General features: G+C 46.4%; 1 protein-coding gene across 1 annotated transcript in view; it reads right to left on the bottom strand.

The window, feature by feature from the left end:
* Positions 1 to 25,251, bottom strand: part of BCL2 (BCL2 apoptosis regulator) — a 195,166-nt gene that overhangs the window by 8,624 nt on the left and 161,291 nt on the right. The window lies entirely within an intron of this gene.

Raw genomic sequence — 25,251 nt, 5'->3', positions numbered from 1 at the left:
GCCATTTCTGATGTGCATTACACAGAACAATGTCACTTCTAGAGTGAGATGAGCTAAACTAGCAGCTCTTGGCCCAAAGCCTCAGCACAGAGGTGCTGTTGCCATCCCAGGGGGCTGAGAAAGGCATGGGACTTGGAGGAGGAGTCTGGGTGAACCCTGGCTTTGATATTTTATCAGTTTATAACCTTGAGCATATAACCCAACCCCGAGCCTCATTGACTTCATCCATAGCCATAAAATTCATTATTGTGAAGGTTAACGTAGGTCACTCAAAGCCATTTGTAAATTGGATACAGAAAGTGAGCTCGTGGCAGAACAAACACCGTGCTCGTCTGTCCTCTTGCAGATCCGCTCCGCACCTACTCAACCTGCCCTTCCCCCAAGAAGTTCTGCTGAGCCTGCCATTTTACAGGAGCAATTTCCTCTCTTAGCTTTCCGATCTGAGGATAGCCCGTAATTTCTATAGGAATTATGAATTAAAATGTATACATCCCGTGTTCTGGTCAAAGATGGGAAGTGATAATACAATGCTTACCTATCTATCCTTCTTTATACATTATTAGAGTGTAGGGCTAGAGGGCAAGTCATTTAACCCCCTGGAGGTTGGATCTGGCCTCTAAACTTTGCCCTTCTACAATTCCAAAGTGCAAAGGAGACCCTGTGGCTGAAAGCTTCTTTCGTAGAAAGTCTTCTTGCTTTTTCAAACATCCTGATTAGGGCGATTTCCGAAGTCTGTTTGAACAGTCTGTCATTATTTGTTTAAGTTTGAAAGCTGTTTTAAATAAACACATGCTCATTTTATGTATTAAAAGCAACAAAGAGGGAAAAAGAAAACTTGGGTCGTCATGTGATTCGTACAAAATCCCAGTCTATATATTTAGGAAGCTCTGTGTCCCTTGCTCATGTCAGGACTGGCAAGGGCTTACCCGACTTCACAGATCACAGGTTCACATGGAAAGGCTCGTACCAGCTCCTCCCATGAGGAGGAGGTGGGCAGGGCCTCAGCTCTGGTGGCTCTGTCCACAGTGGCTTCTCCATAAATTTCCAATTCAGAGGCCACAGAGGATCTGAGTTCCACCCAGGGCTGGCCCAAGGGGACAAGATGGCCAAACTCCCAGCCCCAGCCTTGCTGCAGGGTTGGAACCAGGCCAGGTAGGTGTGGACGGGAGCAGACCAGGTTCAAGACTCCTAAACTCAGCAAAGGTGTCCTCACCCCTCTGGGCTGTGGAGCACTCCCACCTGGGAGGCCGCCGTCCTCCAACATTTTCCTTTTCCCTTCAGAAACTTCAAGAATTTTTTTTTTTGAGATGGAGTCTAGCTCCATCACTCAGGCTGGAGTGCAGTGGCTCCCAGGTTCAAGCAATTCTTCTGCCTCAGCCTCCCGTGTAGCTGGGACTACAGGTACCCTCTACTATGCCCGGCTAATTTTTGTATTTTTAGTAGAGAAAGGGTTTCATGTTGGCCAGGCTGGTCTCAAACTCCTGGCCTAAAGTGATCCTCCCACCTTGGCCTCCCAAAGTGCTGGGATTACAGGCATGAGCCACTGCGCCTGGTCCACTTCAAGAAATTTCATGTAAACCTAAAATGAGATTTTTTTTTTTTTTAAAAAAGGTCAGATTGTCAAGAATGGAAGAGAATGTTAATTCTAAGTGCTGAAAAGAATGGCATGGTTGGGGATATGGGCGGGGGTCCCAAAACAACCCTTATGCCCAGGTAAAGGTAAACATGGAGACCTTTTGAATTCGGTAATGCATATCAAAAGGTTTTAAAAAAGGCTTTGTTAGTAATTTCACTTCCAGTTATTTATTTTGGAAAAATAATAAAGTGCACAGATTATGTATAATAGCATAAACCTGGAAACAAATGTCTGAAAATAGATGACTGATAGCACGTCCACATGATAGAATGCTGTTCAGCATTAAAAGTCATACCCTATAGTTATTGGCAAGAAATTGTGTTCCTAACGTCATATTGAGTAAAGCAGGACAAAACGGTCAGCAAAACATGATTCCACTTCTGTAAAAACCTAACATATATATGTGCACATACAGAAAAAAATAATATAAAGGAAAACGCCAAGATGTTAACAGTGATTATCTTTGAAGGCAGAAGTAGGCATGAGGACATGGCATTTATGAGGCTATTCTGATTTTTTTCCTTAGCTGTCTTTTCTAATTCAATACAAACATGTACATTACTATTTACGAAATATATTTTAATATATACTACGTAGAATAATGTTACATTCTAAGTGCTTACTTAATCTGAAAAAAATCCAGACTCCATAATTCGACAGACAAAAATGCTGGGAGATGATGTCTAGTAGGAGGGAGACATGGACTCCCAGGCAGCAGCCATGACCTAGAACCATGCAACAGTCCCCTGGTTAAGTGAGGGCCTCCTTAGACCCTGGCCCAGAAGAACTCACAAGAGCTCTGCCCCTCAGACCAATGCCTGCAATAAGAGGTTCAGGCCCCAAGCTCAGTGTGTGTCCTCGGCTCTCTATATACTGGGGAAATTTAATATGGCTTGGCTGGCTATAAGCAAATTAGAAATTCAGCTACATTCTACAGTCTTTGAGCTGACTATGCATGCAGACGTTATATAATCGAAGGGAATTCTAAGGGAGAAGAGCCACCCTGTCCCCAAAGAGCTTACACTCTAGAGAGAGGTAATGCCTCTATGTGCACATTTGAACTAAACTAAATCAATGGGTGCCGCCATTTTGTATCGTGCAGACTGCAGAGTCTCATAAGCAGTAAGAAGAAAGCAAAAAGAAAATCAGACCATGCCAATGGGAAATCAAACACAGCTATCAAATGCCTTTGGTATTTTCCATTTTTCTTGCCTTTACAGTTTTGTCTCCTTGGGGACCTCTGGGGATCTCTTCTCTCATGACAACTTTAGGGTTAGGGAGAAAAAAGGAAAGGGAGAATCACTGTAACAGAAAACTTTGAGCTGGAAGGAACCTCAAAGTATGTTCAGATTCCCTGAATTGGTTTAATAATGTTTAATAAAGATATTAGCTCTTTTTTAAAATAAGTGAGGTGAGTGAAACTTTGACAGGTAAAGCAAATTCCTTACAGTGTGTATTCGTAAGGAAATTCGTGGTGGACAGGAGTGTGAAGGCTGGGTTTCACCTGCCTCCTGCATGTCACAGGTTAGAACGCTGGCAAGCAGCTGGTTCTTCTCTCTGCCCGGGGAACCTCCTCCCTGCCTCCCTCAACTTGTTTTCTCCCATCTCGACCTTCCTCTCTGCCCCAACGTGGACTCCAGCCCAAAACAAGTCTTATCTGGGCTTCCAAGTGGTGCTGAAGAAAGTCACCCAACCTTGCAGGCAGGTGCTGCTGGAAATTCATGGTCTCTAAACTCAGTGAGTTCTGACGCCACTGAGCAATTCTTTACTCTTTGTCAGATCTTTTCTGTTCCTTTTGATGACTGTTCCCAACAGCCACCACTTGTCTCAAACGTCTTCTTCACCTTTTGGCAGCAAACGCTGCCTTTTACTTCTCTGAGAAAACTGGGATCATTGGGCAAGAATTACCACAGCTTTCCACTCTGGCCCGTGCACAAATGTCCATTTCTGCCTGTCCTTCCCTGCTCCTCTCCACCCTTCACCCTGATTCCACCATCTCCCAGTGCTTCAGGAACCTTCCTCCGTCAATTGTCCCTGCTCTCAATTACAATTTCAATTGCATCCTTCCTTTCTGGCCTCAGGTATCCTCAAAATGTTCGTGCTGATGTGTGCTCCACCCTAACCATTATCTTCTCTGTCTCTGCCCTCTTAAAAAAGCTGCCAAGCCACACTCATTGGCTCACTTCCCACCCACATTTGAACCCATTCAGTCTGGCTGCTTCCTATACTGTGCCTCTGAAACCACCCCCACAAAGACCACCAATACCCTCCATGTGGCTAAATTCACTAGGTGTGAGGTTGTATCTTACTAGGTGCTCTGATGCCCCGGACACCAAGACCACTGAGGGTCTTCCGTGACTCTGCTCTCTTTGGGCTACCTCCTTCCTCCTGAAGAATTTCCTCTCTGTCTCCCTCATGGGCACCTCCTCCCTGGCCTATTCTGATAAGTTCTCGATGCTGCCCGTCAGGCTTCTGTCTGGACATTTTCTTTTCTTTCTTTAGCCAATCTCTCACTCTCTTGGTCTTAAATACCACCCCTTTTGTGATAATGTCCCTAACATCTTTATATCCAGTCTCACTTTCTCCCCTAACTGGCAAATACTTATTCCAATTGCTTTCTAAGACATCCCCTAGGGAGTTCGATCAACCTGCCCCAAACTGAAGCTATAATCACTCCCTCCATCAAGCCTCCCTCTCCTCCTGTCTTCAACCTGGCTATGGCATCAAGTAAACCTACAGCCTGAGAGTCTCCTAGATGTTTTTCTCTTCCTCATGCCCCATATTCATTCATCGGTAAATCCCATGGCCATAGGTTAGATTCCCTTAGAAGCAGACCCTAAGAAAAGATTTCAGTGCAAGTGGTTTATTTGGGAGATGATGCTAGGAACTCTAGGGGGAGCAGGGAAGGGAGAGAAAAAAGGAAAAGACTCATGCATGAGTTACCTCATCAAGCAAGTTATTGCTACTGGCAAACAGGGCTTACTCCTGCCAGGGAAATCTGAGGGCCAGTGTAGACCATGCATCTCTTGTTAACCCACTGAGGGGCTAGGGAGCTGGGGTATTTATACACCAACTCCTGCTATTCACTGGTTGAAGGTTGCTCCTATGGAATGTCAATACCCCAGCACTCCTAGCTGGCCGTGTCACAGGTGAAGTACCCATCAAGGAAATAGATGCAGATGCCACATCTCTTGTAGTTGGAGGTGAAGTTAGTGAGCACTGAAGTGGTAAGGGCCAGGGGACAGGACAGAACAGGGCAGTAGATGGCCGATTTTACCACCTGAACACTTCTCTCTCCCTTTACCTTCTCTCCCCAGGATCACTGCTGTGATTTCCAATCTGATCTCTCTGCCTCTGTCTGAGTCTTGTGCTCTGCCTGTAAATCACTTCTGTGTACTGCAGCCAGAGTGATCCATTCAGAATCAAATCTGCTGCTTCCATGCTTAAGTCTAAGGTTCCCAATGCTCTGGCTCCAACCTAGTTCTCCTGCTCAGCTTGTCACTCTTAAGTCAACTTTGGTTCATTCAGAGATTCAGCTCAATCATTTTCTGCAAGCAACTTTCTCCAAATCCCCAGGTTGAGCTAAATAATCCTCGGCTGTTCTCTGTTTACAGTATTGTACGAAGATCATCTGTTTACATGTCTGCCTTCCCCATTCAACTATTAGCACCTGGAGGTGCAGGACCATGTTTTATTTATCTTTGGATCCCTGGAGCATGTGTCTGTCATACATTAGGAACTCAGCAAATGTTTGTGGAGCTGAAATAAACTGATTTGTTTTACTATACGGCAGATTTTTCAAACATCCTAATTGATAATATTTTTTTAAAAGGGGAGTATTCAGAGACCAAATAAAGGACTGGCTTAGATAAAATTCAGTGTTTTTTTTGTTTTGTTTTGTTTTGTTTTCAGCAGCAGCCTCTAGTGTCCTCCTCCCAGGGACTGATGTTTAGCCGGTTCCCCAGGACACAGAGAGATCCGACTGGTCAGTGCTGGTCAGTGTCCCTGCTATATTGGTTAGTAAATATTATCACCCCCACTCACAGGTGCTTGATTCTCCAAGAAAGGGAGTAGCATTTTCCAAACTCATTTGGCCACTAACCCCTCTGTCAAGGAGACTGCTGCTGTGTTTGGAGTATTAGGAAGACAAACTTTGACAAGTGCTGCCTAAGAGGGTGAAAGGACAATAGCAGGGCATTGGCAAGAGGGGCAGCATTGGTGCCTGTGGTGCAGCGCATGAGAGATGACCAGAGGTCAAAGGCTGTTTCTAGACATCTATGCAAACATAGAGACCACTGGGTACGTCCTGATCCTAGATTCCACGAAGAGCGCTGGAGACTCATTGGCAATACTACCTGTGACTACTGTGGCCGCACAGAGCCTATGACATGCAACCGTCAGGCGAGAGACAACGCCAGGAGAAAGAGAAAGGACATGGAGGAGGAAGTGGGGTAGACAGACACTCATCTTGCAGAGAGAGCGCTCCATGACGCCAAGCAAGATTCTCCTGACACCAGAGTTGGCTCAGAGCAACAGGGGGAGCAAGCCGCCCTGGCAGCTGGGAGTGGTGGCCGGCAGAGCACACGCAAGGAAGTGAGGACTTTTTTCTACCTGAATAAAGCAGCTGGTGAGGAAGTGACTCCATTTCCCCCCTTATCATCCGCTCGGCAGGATTTCCTCCGCAGCCACATTGTGCTGAATGAGTCTAGAGGGTTCCGTCTGCAGAGCAGTGTGGCTTTGGCAGCTGCACGCTTGCTTCTGTCCCCTGTGACTCTTCCTCCCGCACCCTCCCTTTACTCCCAAAATATTGTTTCCGGGTTTGGGGGAAAAGGAAAGGGAAAAAAATAATCCTTGAGCATATAACTGAAGGACACACAGCTGCCTGGGCCGGAGATGGCGAAGAGGCACGGGAGCGTGAGAAGCACAAGGAGTTGCCTTTCCAAAGCCAACTCCAGTGCCTGGGGGTTGATCTTGGAGGAACTCTGGGTCCAGGGGGAGGGGCTGGTTGAATCATGGGCCAATGACATTCGTGAAACCTAATCTCTGCATCATTTGGATGTAACAAGAAACCTGCTGGAGACATGGCAGGAGATGAAAAACCCAAACAAAACAAAAACAAAACTTGCCCGCTTACCACAGTTGGTCCAATGCAAATCAGGCAGGGGCCCTCAGGAGCTGGGGAGGCTGAAAAATGAGAAGCCCAAATGGGTGCTTCCTTTCTCTGGCATTATTTTCACAGTTTGAAAATAATGGGCAAAGATGGCTTATGCCATGGGGCAGGGCAGAGGAAGCTTGGCCCCAACCACCTGCTAATGGAGACTTGAGCCGGAGCTGGCTATTCCACAGATGGACCTCAGAGGATTCCTTAGTCTAATTACCTTCTGGGCTGGGGTAGAAGGTGGTATCTGGAGGGAAGCACAGAGCCAAGTTCCCCACTGCCACACTAGCTATGCAAATACTGCAGGGCACCTGTGGGCTCATGTCCCTCCTGCAAGAAGGTGTGGTCAGTCCAGTAATTCAAAAGACGTACTTCTGAAATGGGTGAAGAAATGCATTTATAGCAAAAAGTGCTAAAAATATGTTAATAGTTATGCTATTTGGTTCGCCAGGTTAGTGTAATAAGCCATAACAAGAGACACTAAAGGCCGTATCTACATGACTTTGAAATCTCATCTTCAGCGAGCTTATTCATTCAGGAACCAAACTATTTTTGTAAGGTGCTGAGTATTTAGCTTAAAGCTAAATAAGACACATGCCCTGCCCTATAGTAACTGCTCGGTAATATTCCCAGTGGCTTCCATGGGCCTGAGAATTTTCTCAGTACTGAGTTCAAAGCACTTTGTGTCTGTAGGCCCATTTGCCCAGCAGTGGCCTTGCCAGGAGAGAAGAGGCCCATGCTCCTGTCCCCATTTTAAGGCACACCTGAAGAGGCGCTAAAGAAAGGGCCTATATACACACCGGCGTCAGTCACCTGCTTTCCAGTGTTTTGGCTTTAAAACAACGTTTCTTCATTTTTCTTCCTACCTTCCTCATTCCATTACCTTCTTTTGGCTAGAGCTTCTGAGGGCCCTGCCTATTGTGGTGCTCAGCCCTCTCTTGTTTTGGGCTTATGCTATTTCACTGTTTGGGGGGGAAGTGATACTTCCCCCCAAGCATAAAGTGACAAACTTTACACTTTATGATATTGTGTTGGACATGAAAATATGTCCAGCAAAAAACTTAATTATTATAACTCAACAATAAAAACGTAAGTAGCTAAATTTTAAAAACGGCCAAAGGATTCTGGTAGACAATTTACCAAAGAAGGTACACAAATGGCCAGTAAGTGCATGAAGAGATGTTTTGCTATCATTAGTCATTAGGGAAATGCAAATCGAAACCACAAGGAGAGATTACATCCACTAGAGTGGCTCTAATTTTAAAAATAGATAATAACAAGTGTTGGCGAGGATGTTGAGAAATTGAAACCCTTGCACATGGCAGGTGGGAAAACAGTTTGCTGATTCCTCAAAAAGTTAAACAGTCACCACATGACCCAAAATTCAACGCCTAGTACACCCAAAGGAATTGAAATTGCACGTTCACACGAAAACTTGTACACAAATGTTCACATCAGCATTATTCATAATAGCCAAAAGTGGAAATGACCCAAATATCCACTAACTGATGAACAAATAAACAAAATGTGGTCTACCCACACGATGGAACCTTACAACTCAGCCAAAAAAAGGAATGAAGCATTGACACATGCAACAACATGGATGACCCTCAAAAACATGAGGCCAAGTGAAGGATCCAGGCACAAAGGCCACCCACTGTCTATGAGTCCATTGATATGCAATGTCCAAAATAGGCAAGGCCATAAAGACAAAAAGTAGATTAGAGGTTCCCAGGAGATGGGGAGATGGGGAGACTAGGGAGTCATTGCTAATGGGTACAGGGCTTCTTTTTGGAGTGATGGAAAATTTCTGGAATTAGCTAATGGTGATGGTTGTATAACCTTTTGAATATGCTAAAAACCAATGCGCTGATCACTTTAAATAGAATTTTATGGCATGTGAACTATATCCCAATAAAAGAACTTAATTATATTCCTTACATGACACGAAGAGGGACTAAACTATTTTTATACCATACGGAATTCCACAGAAGTACTGGCTTGTGATGGATCCTCTGCTCACAAGTGTAATGAGGAATGAGACACTGCTGGTTAGAAAATGTGCACCTCTGTCATTCTCCAAAAGAAAAAAAAGGAAGAACTGTAGTAGGAGGTGGCGTGGTCTGTGTTCTGGATGAGAAGTTAGGGGTCAGATGCGTGAGCAGCAATCAGGGCACTCGTGAGCAGCTCACTTCACCCCGGGACCTTCAGTTTTCCTCATCTGAAAACTCCACCGTAGCGAGCGTCTAAGAAGTCTTTCTCCGCTCTACCATCTGGGCTTACCTAGTTAGTGACCTTATTCTTCACCCTTTCTCATGCATCCTTGAGGATATGACTTGGGTTCTGTTGGTGCATGCCAGAGCTGTGTTACTGCAACTATTGCAGAGGATCTCCTGCTTCCTCTCTGTGTGCTCCATCTCTTCCATCCGCCACTTCTCCACTGCTCTTCTCCCCACCTGGCCTCAGATCCTCCTGCTGTGAGTTAGGAGGAGGCCTTTCTTGGCATAGCAATCAAGCTGCTGTGACCTCTGATGTGCCTCTGTGCTTCCAATCTCTTTGCTTTTATGAGCATAATCCAGGTTATTTGTCCCAGACCCCAACCCCCATATGCCTACAAAGCCCTCTGCCTCTCATGCCAATTTTAATTAGAACTGGTGACATCAGTGTGGCTTAAAGTAGGGAGCAGGTGGGAAGCTCTGCTTATCCTCAATACCGAACAGGACTCTCCACTGCCTGATAGGGGCTGGGGATTCCACAGGCAGACTGGCGTTTGAAATAGATCCACCAACTCTTTTTTCTTAGGATCTGGAGCCACACGTGTGGCTCTCCTCCCCACCCCATGCCACTGTCCATACCTGTCTCCGTACGTGAGTAGAACATAATCACTGTGTGCTCCACAGGGATTGGCGACCGGCAAATATGCTCTACTTGTAGGTCATGATTTGGGCCAAGCGTGCTGTGGCTCCTGTGCCTGCCATGTGACTCGTGAACATGGGGCATGGCCCAGGCTGCCTCTCTCTATTTTTGCCACTGCAAGAGTTAATTCATGAAAATATGCCAAAAATGGGAACTGAAAGCAGATGCTTGTTAAGTTCTGCAGCTTGGCCTAATCGCTGTCATCAGGACGTCGCTGCTGGGGGCAGTGAGGGGAGGGAGTCCTTCATTTATTAAACGTGGAGGGCCAGAGTTAGCGGCCTAATGTTTGGTTCTCACTTGTTTAAATCAGTAAGTGTTGACTGAGGCTGGTGGTGGGGGGAGTACAAAGAACCTGCATGTCCTAATAGGAACCTGCTGAAAGTGGCCTCAGACCTGGAGGAGGGTATGTAGAAGAAAAACAGCAAAGCAGACTAGGCTGGAGGAGGCAGCATCCTCAGCCAGCTGGGCACTGCCAGCCTCCAGCCCTGCCTTGTCTGGCACTTGCTTTTCGGGACTGGTTAAGAAATCAGCCTGGGCATCTTTTCTGGAAGCTCCACACTGCATTGGCTCCAGGGAGCCCTGATGACCTACCGCAGGCCCAGACATCTGTCGAGGACCAGATGCACCCCAGATGGTGCTGGTTCTGTTGTTCTTGGTTTGGGGCAGGTAAGTCACAAATGGTTGAACCTTCACAACCTGCTCACATCCCACTCAAAAGCACCCCAACGTATAATAGTCTTACTCAGATCCCAGCTCCCCAGTTCTGCAGCTCAATGGGTCATTATGTGACCGTCAAAGTGACTGCAATGATCCTCTGAGAAGCCCATGGGAGAGGCTTCTTACCCACACCATCAATCTACCGATCAGTAAGAGAAGAACAATTATATCCTCTGTGCTCTGGGGGACAAGGGGAGCTGACGGATGGTGGTGAACTCCTCAGTGAGCTCCATATGGGCATGCTAAGAAAAATCTGCTTTCATTTTGTAGTTTATGATTTAGTTCAGTTCACCTGGAAAGACTCAACATGAATAAAACCAGATGCATTTCAAGGAACACTGCTTGGCTCTTTGACAATCCTCTTCCTTCCTCATCAGACGGTCTTCCTGTGCCCAGGGAAGACAGCAGACCTCTCTATCACAAGGAAAATGCAGTCTCTTCAGTGGCAGCAGCTGTTAGTACCAGGACAGGTAAACGGCGGGCCAGGTCAGCCTGGGTTCTGGATCCTGGCTCATTAACATATGGACAAGATACGCTGGCGTGGCCTCTCATCTGAATAGCTGCTTCAGTGAAGGACCTCTGACAGTATGCTTTCTGTTGCAAGAAGGATACTGCCGTATATAGAACTAGAGAGAGAAGCAAAAACAAACTTCAGAGACAGAAACAGGAGACACAGAGACCCAGAAAGACAAAGAGAAAGAGAAAAAGAGAAGCTGAAAGCAATCATGGATGAGTTTTAAGTGAGTGGAGGGGCTGCAATATCTTCCATCAGCACAACCTCCAGGGGCACAGTTGACAGCTGGCTGACCTGACCCAAAGACACGCTCTCACAGCGAAGCCAGTGAAGCTGGCCTGCTGGGGGCAGGAGCAAGGTCAGAACACTACACGTGCCCACTGTACAAGGCCTGTCAGCATTGTCGGCAGTGGGCACTTAACACGAGAAAAGTCGTGCCCCTGGGAGATCCACTTCCAAGGCAACTGTCACTTCCCGTCAAACGCTCAGGACGGGTCAGACACATTTGCAGCTTGCAGCGGCGAGCCTGGGGGACCCTGCCTGCAGAAGGGATGCAAATATGTGCTGGCTGGATTGCAAATGGGATTTGAACTGTGCTACGGGGCCTTCATACACTGACTATTCCTCAGGCAAAAGGGCAGAGCCAGAACGTTCCAGGTGGGACTGGCAGCCGAGTGGTCAGTGGCCATGCCTATGCATGCGTAGCACCGGCAGAACCTTGCTGCCATTGCAGAAACCTTGGAGCAAGTTGGCTCAGGTTGCATTCAGGGATGCAAACATTTACTGACCGCCTGCATTGCACACAGCATTGTGCGGAGCGCTGCAGGGGAGATAGTGAGCTTGACTCCACGACAATGAGCTCCTTAAGGCAGGAATGACGTCATACCCATCACCCAAATCAGGTACTCAGTAAACGCTCTTCCAATGGGATGACTCAGAGGTATTCACTCCTAAGGTCATAGGAATAAGCTCAAGTTTGGGCTAGTGAAGGCTTCAAGAGAAATTTTAGGTTGGGCAAATTGCTATTTCCACTGAGGAAACCCCTTGGCCAATCTTGGATCCACAGGCAACATGTTTTTCATAGTATAATTGGCGCTAACTTTGGATGGCTCTTTCTTTCCGCTAGCTTTGATCTAGCCTTCGGACATACCTGAATGGAGCAATCCAACCGTAGGCAAACCACTTTCAAAAGTATTTATTTAGCATCTACTTCTGGCCAGGCACTAAATCTGGGATGACGAAAGATATTTAACTACGGTGCCAAAGCCCATTAAGATGGCTTTTACAAACAACACTAGACAGAAGAGACTGCCTTCAGAAAGGGCACACAACTTGCTCAAAGTCACACAGCTCATTGCAGCAAAGCCGGGGTTCGAATCCGGGACTATGTGACTGCCAGGCATGTGTACCTTTTCAACATTTTGCTTCTCCCAAAGGAAGCAGAAAAGACATACAAGATCCAACTCCGGCTCCCCCGGAGCAATAAATATGACAGGCTAAACAGGAAGTCCCGAGGAGTGACAGGGAACGCTCAAGAAATGTACCAAGAGTGTTTAAGATGGGCTGGGAGGCAGACAGAAAGTGAGACAGGAGCTGAGGCCTCAGGACTTCAAATAAAAGCAAGAAAACCGAGGATGGTGTTTCAGGGCAAGGAAGTGGCATGGGAGTTTGGGGCCACCCTAAAGCAAGCCAGCGTATGCCGGCAGGGGTGAGTCAGAGTGAATGGGGCCACATCAACAGAAAGAAGACCCTGTGACCATGGAGAAACCACCAGTCACAGGACCTTCCCCATCACCCCCGCCCCCACCCCGCCCTGGGCACTGTGCAAGGCTGGATCCCACGGGAACGTGTGCGGCACACTGTGGAAGCCCCTGACTGTGGTCTGGCCCTGTTGCTAGGGCTGCACGTGCCATCTCAAGAGTATTTTAAAATGTTGTATGATATAGACTCAAATCCCCAAAGAGAAATTCTTTCCATATTATTCAGGAAAAGCCCTCCTATTTACAGGGCTGCTTCACAGGGAATTCTAGAATGTGAAAGAGAATAAAATTTCCTTGAGTCACAAAAACAAATCCAACTTGAGGCCTAATTTAGAATATTAAAATACGTGGCCCCAGAGCTTCCACAGTGGCAACTGGATTTTGATCCTTTCAAGTGATCAGCTCAACTATTCTTGCTGGACCAAAAGTGGTTGTGTCTGCAACGTGCATGAACGAGAGTGGCCCCCACACCACGGACAGAGCATAAGCCCTCAAATGAGAGACCCAGGGGGATAGAGGGGGCTTCCCTGGCCACTAGCCCTACTGCCCAGGAGACCCAGGGGGGGTGGGGGGGCTTCCCTGGGCCACTCGCCCCACTGCCCAGTCACCTGCTCCTTGCATGGTCTCTCTTCCTGGAGGCACCCCTCGTGACTCCTCATGACTGGAAACAGTTTTTCTCTACTCACATTTTTAAAATGTTCATAATTTAACAAAGGCAGAGACCTTTAAATTCCTAAGAACCTACCCACCAAGTGTTTTACAAGAACCTAGCTATGCTCACCAAGCATTTAATCCTTTAATGTTCGATGTGTTACTGGAAGGCCAGAAGTTTGCAAGGCAAGTTTGTGATTGTTGCAGTCAGACCCAACAAGCCAAACACTTTCTTTCAGCATTTTGGCAGTTGCATGCTGAGAGGGAATGTGTTCAGTGCAACATCTCTAATACACCAAATTAAAGATGAACAAACAAAAAGCAGAATCACAGCATCCTTCATGCACAGTGACTATAAGCTCAGCTCTGTCCTCAGCACACAGGATGCCCAAAACCCTGCTCTGTGGGGTTGCTGAACAGCGAGGAGTTGGTGGGAGACAAAAAACGGCTGGACACTGCCCACGTCCCCGAGATCCCCCAAACCTGGCTCCCCTGCCTTCACTATAACCCAGACAGGACTCCCGTCCTATCTCCCAAATCCCTTTTCCCTGCCAAAATTCCCTTTATTTTTGCCTCCTTCACTTTGTCCTTTGCTTTCCCGTTCACTCCTTGTCTTGCATTTTATCAGCTGAAGTTCATTCCTCAGCTCCGATCCCCACAACCCGTTCTCCAGTTGCCTGTTGTATTCTAGGACAGAAAACTCAGAGCCTGAATTTCCTGGAAGACACTAATTCCCCACTCGCTCAGATACATAAAGAAATTAAGTGTTGGCTGAGTGGAACAAGTGAGACTTCTGCAGCCGCGGCCAGGGCTTGGCCATAGCTGCGAGGGACCTTCCAGCCCGCCTCCTGGCGGAGGGACCCTGGTCATGGACACCGATGGGGAAATGGGGGCTGTCCTTGAGCCCCCTCAAGAAACGGAGCGAGGTAACTCGAGGCAGTGTGGTTACCATTTGACCGTGGAAGTCTGACAGGACGCCAGGCCCGCGATCCACGCTGGAGTCAGCCAGAGGCCTGCTCTACAAGCCTCCTTTAACCCTTGAGGAGTTAAATGCTGGCATTGTGGTTGTGGGACAACTGAAAAGGGATTTGTGTTGGATAAATGAGCAGAATAAAAACGTCTAAATTTTATCTTTTCTTTGTGCGTTTTCACCTCTGCCAAATTCTTGGAATTCTTATGTCTTACAATTTTATGTGCTTTTCATTTCCGTTTGAACCTGAAACATCATTTAAATGTCTTTGGAGGTAATCCTAACCTACTGAAACACCCTGAGAAACTGCAAAAAAAGTATTAGGATGATTCCACACACATGCCTGGTGGGTTTTAAGAAATTTTTGATCCCCAGGCATAAGTTCATGGTTGATGGAATACAGATCCAAACAGGTATGTTTTACTAACTTGGTACACCACCTGAAAAAAGTGATTTTATTAAGGGTAATTTTAAATGCGAAAAAAAATTTCACTGCCATCACGTCTGTAATACCTTTTGGCGAGAAAGCAAGAATTCGGAGGTTTTAATGTTGGGCAATGGAACACATCCTTTGGAGGGTAGGAGTCCCAGCAGAGCTCAACCTCTGGCTCTGAAGCTCATCACGTTATCCTAGATTTATAACCGGATAAGCTGGTCTGTTCTGATGTCTTTGGTTCTATCACAAGCCACACAATGGCAAGCTGTGGGGTCTGAGTGTCGACCCGCCCTTTCTCAGTTCCTCCACTTGTGGTCCAGGGATTCACCTTTCCAGGCTTTGAGAGCCTCATTTGTAACAGGAAGAGATGCCCCATGGTCCTCTAAAGGTCCTTGGTGACACTCAAGTGACATCACTTTTAGATTCTGGGACTCCGTTTTATGTTTGTGCATCAAAAGCAGGGAGGATGAAAAGGATTTGATACAGTTGGGGCACTGGGAGAAACAGGTGCGTGCAGCCCTGCTGGCTTGCATTCAAAGTCGCAATGTGCCATCACGTTTATTACCGGTGCAAATGGAGGCTTGAATCCTAGAGGGGGTTTTACTAGAAGAAGCCGGGACGTGACCTGCCGTAATATAGAAGCTAGGAATGTTCTTGATACTCTAGACATCAAAAGAAACACAAGCCAAAATCTTCATGGCACCAGACATTAGAATCCCAGGCAGGGTTTCTAAAGTCCCAACTATTTCTGCTTAAGAATCTACCCAGTAGATATTCCGACAGCTCAAATGGCATGAAAGCCATATTCCAATAACACTGAGATGATTTTATGAAAAATTAAGGGATGTCTTCTCTGGATGTGTCCTACTTCTTAGCCATAAACAATATCCATTATTTATAGTAACTTTTGATGATAAGTTAATACCCCAACGAAAGGAGTTTATGGTTTTCATCCCTATTCCTCGGGCAATGGAACCATACATCACTCAAGATTAGAGTGTTATTCCCTTCGGATGCCCCCAGGAGATATTTCTTGTATCTCCCAGAATACCCTCTTGAACCGAATGTTTCCACATTTAAGTCTTTTCTCAGAATGTTTCATTCTCCATGCCTGACCCCTCCCTGCTTGGAAAATGCAGAGAAAATCCATCAGTCATTTTTGGGTTATCAGACTGTGACAAATTTGTTTTTCAAGCTTCAGAAGATTGTTGAACTGCACTTCCCCCCTCCCCCCCCAATTTCAGATAACTCAAAACTGGTTTGGATCCGTGACATCAACCTTGGCATGTATGAAGAACGAGGAATGAGGACTTTGCCTTGTTTGGAACCAAAAGAGAAGAATATCCATTTTCTCTCTCTCTTTTCCATTTTTATTAAGTCAGTATTTTTTCCTTTTAGCCAGATGATGTATACTTTTAACATTCCAGGAAAAAAGTGTCAGTGATATGCAAGTCATAATAAAAGAAAATCAAAAGAAATGCAATTACAAGGGACAGGGAACTGTATCATTTTTAATATAAAATGCCCAGAGGAAAATCTAATTTAAAAAATTACCAGCACCATATAAATGAGAAAAGAATATAAGAAAACATTTGTTATTTTAAAAATTAGCTTAATCCTTAATCTTTCTGGCTCTTGGACTTTCATCTTTATTTTTAAAGGCCAAAAACGGTCTTTCGGTGCTGGATCAGGAGTAAACCTCTCAATGATGCAATGAGATACTGTGAAGTGGCAACGAATTTCCCTGGCCTCTGGCCTGCTGCCTGGAATGTAGTAGGAAAAAAAAAAAAGGTTGTTAAATAAAAACAGTGAACAAACAGGATGAAATAATAACCTTCTCATTCTCCTTATTATAGAGGTATCTATTACAAACAAAAACAAATATTCACACGGCACGCTGTTGTTGAGAAAGTGCTTCCACATATATCATCTAGTGTGGTCCTCCCAACAAGCCACAGATAAGTTATTGCTGCTGTCACCCTTCTTTTAGAGATGACCAAGAATACGTAACTTTTCCAAGGACACCTAGTTAATCAATTATGAAACCAGAACCCAAACCCAGAATTCTGACATAAAATATCCTGCCTTTCCACTCAGTCACGCGGCCTCTCTAAATGTAGCTACGACTCCCGGCTAAACGGGCCTGCCCAGAGCCACGAAGTCATACGTGTGCATGGAGCAGCGATGTGCTTATGCTGACACCTCTGTCTCTTTGATAACGTTTACACTATGAGAAAAGAATCAAGCCCATTTATGTCAGCAGTCCACAACATTTTTGGCACCAGGGACGTGTTTCGTGAAGGACAATTTTTCCACGAATGGGGTGGGGGATCATTTCAGGATGAAACTGTTCCAACACAGATCATCAGGCATTCGGTTCCCATAAGGAGCGCACAACCTAGATCCCTTGTGTGCACAGTTCACGATAGGGTTTGCGGTCCTAGGAAAACCTAATGTCGCCACTGATCTGACAGGAGCCGGAGCTCAGGCAGTGATGCTCGCCAGCTGCTCACCTCCTGCTGTGCAGCCCTGTTCCTAACAGGCCACAGACCCATACTGGTCCCGGGCTATATGTATAAGTTGTAACTGTTGGCTGGTGCCAGATGACTTTCGCTTGTTCTGTCTCTGTTTCTCTTCTAGCCCGGGGCGATGTCATTCTGCTAACCTTAACCCATGTGAGGGGAAGCTGGAACTATTCACATATTTACAGGGAGAGTCCAAATAATCATGCAGTAACTCAGCCTTCCTTTCAAACTCTTTGCTTGATGTAATCGCCAATTTTCATTTCAGGCCTGAAAAATAACACTGTTACGACAGTGACCGGCAGAGGATTAACAGTGAAGAAGAGAGGAGATGTCACTAATAATATTGATTTTTAACCCTTTCTCTAGTTTTTGCTTGGACCAAACACGGTGCTTAATTATATGGCTCTCTACAGAAATGGTTCTCCGGACATGAGGCTTTTATTTATTTATTTATTTATTTATTTATTTATTTGAGACAGTGTCTCCCTCTGTCAGTTACCCAGGCTGGAGTGCAGTGGTGCGATCTTGGCTCACTGCAGCCTCTGCCTCCCGGGATCAAGCAATTCTCCTGCCTCAGTCTTCCCGAATGGCTGGGATTACAGGCACCCACCACCATGCCTGGCTAATTTTTGTAGTTTTTTGTAGAGTTGGGGTTTCGCCATGTTGGCCAGGCTGGCCTCAAATTCCTGACCTCAAGTGATCCTCCTGACTCGGCCTCCCATAGTGCTGGGATTACAGGCGTGAGCCACCGTGACCAGCCAGACATGAGGCTTTTAGGTACAGAAAGAGAAATTTCCTTTGTCCAGATGCAATTTTCCCCTATTTTGCTTGGGTCAGCCTGAAAATGAAAGAAAGAGAGTGATCTGGTGGCAAGACAGCTAAGGTTTCTCTCCTCTTCTTCAGCAACACTCAGCTGAAGAGCAGACACCAGTGAATGAATGCATTCTGCTCCTGTCTTCAATACTGTGGGCCCAGGAGGGCTGAAAGAAAAGCAGAAAAATCACTTTTCTGCCCAGCGGGCATTGTGATGGTTTTTCTTCTTTTATTGCTATGTACACCTTCTCTTGTTTTTCTTTCCCTCTGTGTCTGAGGTTGCCATTCCCCACTTTCTCTCCACATTTTCTTGGCTCCCTCCAGTTTTCTCTGGAGTGACTTTTCCCTTCCTCTGTGAAACCATCACCTCTATGTGTTTTCTGTGTCCCACGAACCTGCCACAAGTTCTAGAATTAGACTCTGCTCAGCATTCCCGTGAGCTGTTTTAGACTGATATTCCAGCAGTCTCCACGTAGGAAAAAAGAAGTCGATTTAAATATGAATTCCTATAAGGCTGAAGCTAAGCTAACACATTCTGGAGACCTTGTGGCAGAAAAATGTCCAGAAATATTGGACTATAGCATAAGATTTGATGCTTAAGAATGAGTTACCAGGTTTGGGGGTGAGAAGGGGTATTGGGTCTCCAACCTCCACTGGGCTACTCCTGTCATATTTTCCTAGCAAGACAGGAAACACTCCTCAAAGGTTACTAAGCTGTGCCTCCACCGAGAAGGAAAATGGGACTCTTTTCACCCTGAGCTCTCTTTATACCTTCAGCAAATGACTTCTGAAGTCATGTTGGTCTCCTCTTCTATAATGCAATCAGGGGCATTCCCTGCTTCTCTTTCATCTCTCTAATTACTGAAAGAAATTTTCCCCCTTCTTGTGTTTTTTTCTATTATTAGCATCATAGATTGGTCAAATTCGTCTGTCCAGATTTCTCCCCAAAATTCCCTTCTCTACACTGACTGCGGTGACCCTAAGCTACTTTTTTGCCTATGGCCAGGCTACCTCCCCCAACACCAATCCACCCTGCAAATGACTAACATCTAACCCAGCAGAAATTACTGGGCATTTGTAACATGAGTGGTATGATCAAAACCCTGGGGTGGATTCAAGAGAAAAATGCAGGCCGGGCGCGGTGGCTCACGCTTGTAATCCCAGCACTTTGGGAGGCCGAGGCAGGCAGATCACGAGGTCAGGAGATCGAGACCACGGTGAAACCCCGTCTCTACTAAAAATACAAAAAAATTAGCCGGGCGTGGTGGCGGGCGCCTGTAGTCCCAGCTACTCGGAGAGGCTGAGGCAGGAGAATGGCGTGAACCCGGGAGGCGGAGCTTGCAGTGAGCCGAGATTGCGCCACTGCACTCCAGCCTGGGCGACAGAGCGAGACTCCGTCTCAAAAAAAAAAAAAAAAAAGAGAAAAATGCAACTATTCCTCTCCTTCTATGAGGTCAGAAGCAAGCAATACAAGCAAGAATGTCCCGGTGGCAGAAGGGGTGGCCATGAGGGTTCACAGAAGGGCGAGTTCACTCCGGTGGCAGCGGGGGTGATAACAGACAAGGGGCTGGGGGCGAGGGGAGGGGACAGCATAGGCTACAGGGGGAGGATAAATGTGTGCATAGGGAATGCTAATGGCTTGGCCCGACTTTGTGGGTTTCAAAACAAAATCTCACGGAAAAGATAATTGAAATGAAAATCGGAGCTTATTAATTTTCTGTAGGCCCAACCCAATTTCTCATAGTTCGCAGTCATGTGGGTACATGCTAGTTCCCTTGGCAGCCCAAGATAAAGCTCTTAATGCAATGTGAGTCCTTTAGAGATTAGCACTATTATAAATATAAATGTTCAAACACAAGCAAGTTGAAACCAAATGCCCCCCAAACACTGGCTTTCTGTTATATGAAGGTTTCCAGTGGTGCACTGAACCCTTGGATAAATGAGCTAGAAAACAGAGAGTTAAATGGGCTCATTGGCTAAATCTCATGATCGGGCTCCTTCACAGGAGGGAAGAAGGAAACTTAGTAGCTGCTCCCTACCTATTTAATCTACAGCAGTTGGCAGGACAGTTTTGGAGGACAATCAGAGAAATACTCTCAGAACTTCGAGTAGGGGATTGAGTAGGGGATCCAAGACCCTGATCAAAACAGAGGGTCTTTACTCAAAGCCAACCTGCAAAACATCTTCTTGTTCTTACTGCTTTGTATGACTTCCAAGAGACTCACTAACAACTAGTCATAAATAGACATCAAGGAGTTTGTTTATCTAACTAAGAGAAAACAATGTTTGAGTTCTTTAGAAACATGCATTTGACACCACACCAACGTGCTGCTCTGGGAGCAGAATCGGAGCCTGCTTCCTTGGGGCTGGTGTTTTGATGTGGTCATTATTTGCTCAGCAGAGCCTCTACTTGGCAACACCTCGTTTGCCCAATTCTAGGTATTTGAAATTTTAAAAACATATCTCTTTTAAGAAAATTCTAAAATGAAAGAGTTTTTTTTTTTTTAAATTAATTCGTAAATACCTTCCCCAAAGTTATTCTAAAATGCCTGAGACTTTAAAGAACCATACCTAAGTCAAGTCCGGTGAGGGCAAACAGACATGACGATGACCAAATCTGTTCTTTAATTTTCTAACATTTGTGTACAAAGGCAAACAATCAACATACATATAGAGTGCTACTCCTAAATCTTCTTGCTACTAAAAAATAAAGAGCCAACCAAGTATTCCCAGGAGGCAAAACAATAGCTCAAGATGTGCTTGTCCTCAGCACCTACTAGAGCCTCCTTTTCTCCTGGAAGACATAATGACTTGGGTTGGGTGAAATTATACACCACCTATGAGAGCAGGATGCCGGGTTGATCAGGTGATAATGCTTCACCATATCTTCAATTTTTGTATTTTCCATCTATTTGATAATGGGTCCTTCAGCAGAGACTACAAGACGCAAGTATACCCACATAACCTCAGCTCAGATTTCTGACGGCATCCAACTTGCCTGCACAAATATCCACTGCCTGCCCACTCTCTCTCATCTGAGAAAACTATTTGACTCAGGCTTTGCCTCTGCCTCTCACTTTTCACCCTCTCCAGAATACTCACAGCTCACCCATGCTAGTAGCATTGGAGAGGAAAGAGCACAAACATTAGAATCAGACAGATCTGTGCTTGAACCTCAACTCTGCAAATTACTAGATTCGTCAATGAGTTGAATGAGTTATCGGTTCTCCTCTCCTTCTCTGCAGTGCTTAAATCTAACTCATGTTAGATGAGTTATTTAACCTCCCTGAGCCTAAATTTATGAATTCATAAAACAGAGAAAAATAAAAGGCTGTAGTTGTAGAGTGGTCAGGAGGATGAAATTACTTCTGTGAAGTGCCTGGCAGAAAAGGGGCTAAGATTCAGTCATGACTCCCTCTCATTCCTCTCTCATTTTTTCACTGAACTGTCAGAGATGGCAATTTTCCTTTCCTAGGAAATGCATATATGAAAAGAGTTGTGTGAAATCTTTGAAGCCGGTAAAGCTCTTTTTGCAGAGTCTGTAATTTTTAATTTTAGGATCTTATTTTCTAACATCATTAGTCCAGGTAAATTCTTCAAGAAAAAAATTCAAATGAAGCTCAACACCTGTATATTATCAGCTATGGACCTGGAAGTAGACTTCTGGAGTTAGCAGAAGTGATTTCTTGAAATCATCAGGGCAGAGCGGCCAGCCAAATCCTGAGACTCATCAAGGCAGGATTTCCTACCCAACAGCAAGAACATCGGACCTTGTACTAAGCCATGAGGTCCCCACCTGGAATGGTCCATTCAGAATTCTCTACACAGACCTGGCTACTCCAAAAAGCCAGTGGTGGGTCCAGAGGAGGGCAGCTGAAATAGGACAAAGTAGGCTTCTAGAAGACAATGATGACTCTGGGAAGGGCAGGCCTGAATGTGGATTTTGGGACAATCATGAAGTCTTAATAGTACAGAAAGGATTAAGCTATAACCCTATTGTGGAGCCTTTAGGCTGATGACTCTTGAATCTCTTTTGAACCTCAAACCCTAGTTTGCAACCAAACAGATCTGCATATCCATCAGGTACATCAAACCCAACACAGCACAAAGGGAACTGATTACACCTTCCCAAAATCTGCCTCTAAGGGTCTAATCAGCCCCCTTGACAGCCCTCAGCCTACATCCTAGCAGAAAAACCTGGGTGATTCTCAACTCCTCCCTCTTCTCCTCCTATGGACACACCATCACTGTCATCCCCACCTTACAGAAGTCTCTTAGGATGTCTCCTCTTTCTGGTCTTACTGAAACCACTTCTTTTCACCCCACTGCATGGCTTACCTAGACAGTGGCAAGAAGCTCCCAACTGATCTTCCCTCATCTTGCCCCATTCAGCTACCCTCTGGAGTATTCCCAGGGGGTCTGCTAGACCCACAAAGCCGTTGCGTCCCTCTCTCTTATCCAAATGCCCTGAGTGGCTCCTGTTATCCACAGGGCGAGCTGGCCCTGACCCACACCTCCAGCCTCCCCTCTCCCCACATCCACTGCTTGCCTTGCCTTGAACTCCATGTGATTACTGGCAGCATCAGCTGCAGCCTCTTTCCTCTACAGATCCCGGCTCACATGCATCCTCAGGTTGGAATGCCACTCTGCCTTGTGCACACCTCTCCACACTCAGCTCAAATACCGCCTCCTCTGTGAAGCCTTTCTCGACGAAGCCGCCACCTCCCCATCACGCCCTTTTCTTATTCTGCCCCCTCAAGGCTCACCAGTGAACTCACTGCCACCTGTCTCTCTCCTCCTTGGGGGCACTGGCTACATTTTCTTCATTTCGGTTTTCCCAGGTTCTGATAGTTCCTGGCACCTTGTAAAAGCTGTGTGCATGTTTGCAGAATGAATGAATAAACACATGGAAATTAAAACTATTTAAACAAGTCCATAAAGATTGTGTTATGCTCAAGGAAGATGGATTCATTACACATCTCAAAAGAACCTCAGGACCTTCTGGGACTGGAATGGCAACACTATGTGGGGTAAGGAGCCTAGAACGTTCAGTTATGTTCTCAAGTCTTCACAGTGTCACCTTACCCAAGATATCTAACATCTCTGAGCCTCAATTTATTCATCTATAAAAATAAGAGGATGCTACAACATCAACCACAAAGGCTGGAGTGAGAACGACACGGGCTCATGATGCCAAATGTCCGGTGGAGGTCGGCACAGAGCAGGCAGAGGTGGCAAATGGCAGTGTCCTTTGTCCCCAATCAACAGAACTGAGCTGAACATGAGACTCTGAGAAAGGCTCGGGACAGCAGGGCCACAGCACGTCTCCTGGTCTCCAGGGACAGTCAACTTGAGGAGGCGACAAATCCTCATTTGCAAAGGTGAGAAACTGTACAGCAAGTCAACAGTATCGGATGAGTCACAAGACAGGACGTGATTGATGTGGGGTGGGCGTGGAATGTGCTGTGCATTGCGTGGGGGAGGGCCCTTAGTGGGGGTGAGCTTGGTGAGGAAAGGAGGGTCTCGGAGGGTCCAGCTGCTGGGGTGGAGGCCACAGGGGCCCAGGGGTGCAGGGGAGGCGCGGTGAAGAGACTGTGGTTGTTGCCTTTAGACTGTTCCGCTGCTCTCTGCTTCCCCCTGTTGGCATGGGAGGGAAGAGTAGGGCTGTTGGCTGAGATGGACGTTAGAGCGAGCAGGTGAGAAGAGGCTGGGAGGAACCGGCAATGCAGCGACCAGGAGCAGGTGGCGGAGCGGGGAAGAGAGAGGGAGGGCTGCTTGGCCAGATGCCAGGCACTCTGCCAATTGCAGGCCCTGCCGATCTTGCCCCGAGCTCAGGGTCACCTTGAACCCTCTCCTTTCTTTCTCCAGAGTGCTTGTCACACCCTCTCCCTTCCTGGGGCCCTCACTCATGTTCTCCTTGGAGGTTAGAGGCACATCCTCCCTCTCCCAGGACCCTTCCCCGCCTCCCCAGCCAGTGTGGACCATTGGTGTGACCAAGGTGAGGGGCACTTGGTGTTCTTGGGACTCTTGTTCTTTTTCTTGCTTGAGGGCATTTCTCAAGTAAGACCAGAGATCATTTTAGCCCTGAGTGTCCCAGTTAATATTCATGAGGCTTGCTGAGAAGCCAAAAAAAAAAAAAAAAAAAAAAAAAAAAGGCTTGGAGGGCATCAGACGGGGTGGGGTGGCAGGGGCGGGGGGAGTTCAAAGAGGAGAAGGAAGCAAGAGCCAACACAGAGTCTTACCCAGCAATAGCGTGGAAGGAAGCGGCAGCCCATTGTCCCTTAGGAAAATAAACTGCAAATAACTTTTCCCATTTGTGTCACTCTAGTGCTTTCAACTTACAAACTATTAGTAGGCTTTAGAACTTAGATCAATTGACATTCTGGGCCAGGTAATTCTTTGTTGTGGGGAGGACGGGCTGCCCTGTGCACTGGAGGATGTTTAGCAGCTTCTCTGGCCTCTGCCCACGACATGCCAGCGGAAACCCTTGTCTAGTGTGACAACCAGAAATGTCTCCAGGCCGTGCCAATGTCCCCTGGAAGGCAAAGTCGTCTCCATGGTTCTCCACTGCCTTAGATTATTGTGAGTTGCTACCCAAATGCCCAACACTTGTACTGGCCCCTCCAATTTTGCCCTCATCTGAGCACTGCAAGAACGTCCCACGCTGGCGTCCATCTCCCCCGTCCACCTGATGTTTATGTAAATGGAAACAGAAGCTTCTTTCAGAAGCCAAGGAATCTCCTCCCAAGTCCAGACATTGTGGGTGGGGTGGGAGGGGGGTTGACAGGAATGCCTCTTACTCTGCTCAGTAACTGCAACCCCACGGACTTCATAACGGCCATGGGGACTCCACACCCAAAGCCCTCATTCCCCAATTTCCTGGGCAACCAGGGATCCAGGTAGAAGCGCTGCCCAGGAGGCATCTCTCTGGTGGAGAAGTAAACCTTGGAGAATTTGCCCTCCATTTTCTTCCCTCACTTTCTTCTCCATTTTCTCTCCCAGGAGCTGGCTGGAGAGTAGCTACCACAGCTACTCATGAGAACATGAATCTGGGGCCACCCTCTTTCAAATTTCAACAGCAAGTCCTGGAGCTAAACAAGAAAGCCTTTGCACAATAAACAATTAAGTTAATTGTGGGTCTGACAAATATTTTGT

The sequence above is a fragment of the Hylobates moloch genome, unplaced genomic scaffold (assembly GCF_009828535.3).
Source record: "Hylobates moloch isolate HMO894 unplaced genomic scaffold, HMol_V3 SCAFFOLD_5, whole genome shotgun sequence".
In the NCBI taxonomy this organism is placed as follows: domain Eukaryota; kingdom Metazoa; phylum Chordata; class Mammalia; order Primates; family Hylobatidae; genus Hylobates; species Hylobates moloch.
Note: the sequence above shows the minus strand (reverse complement) of the source record. Positions and strands in the feature narration are given on the sequence as shown.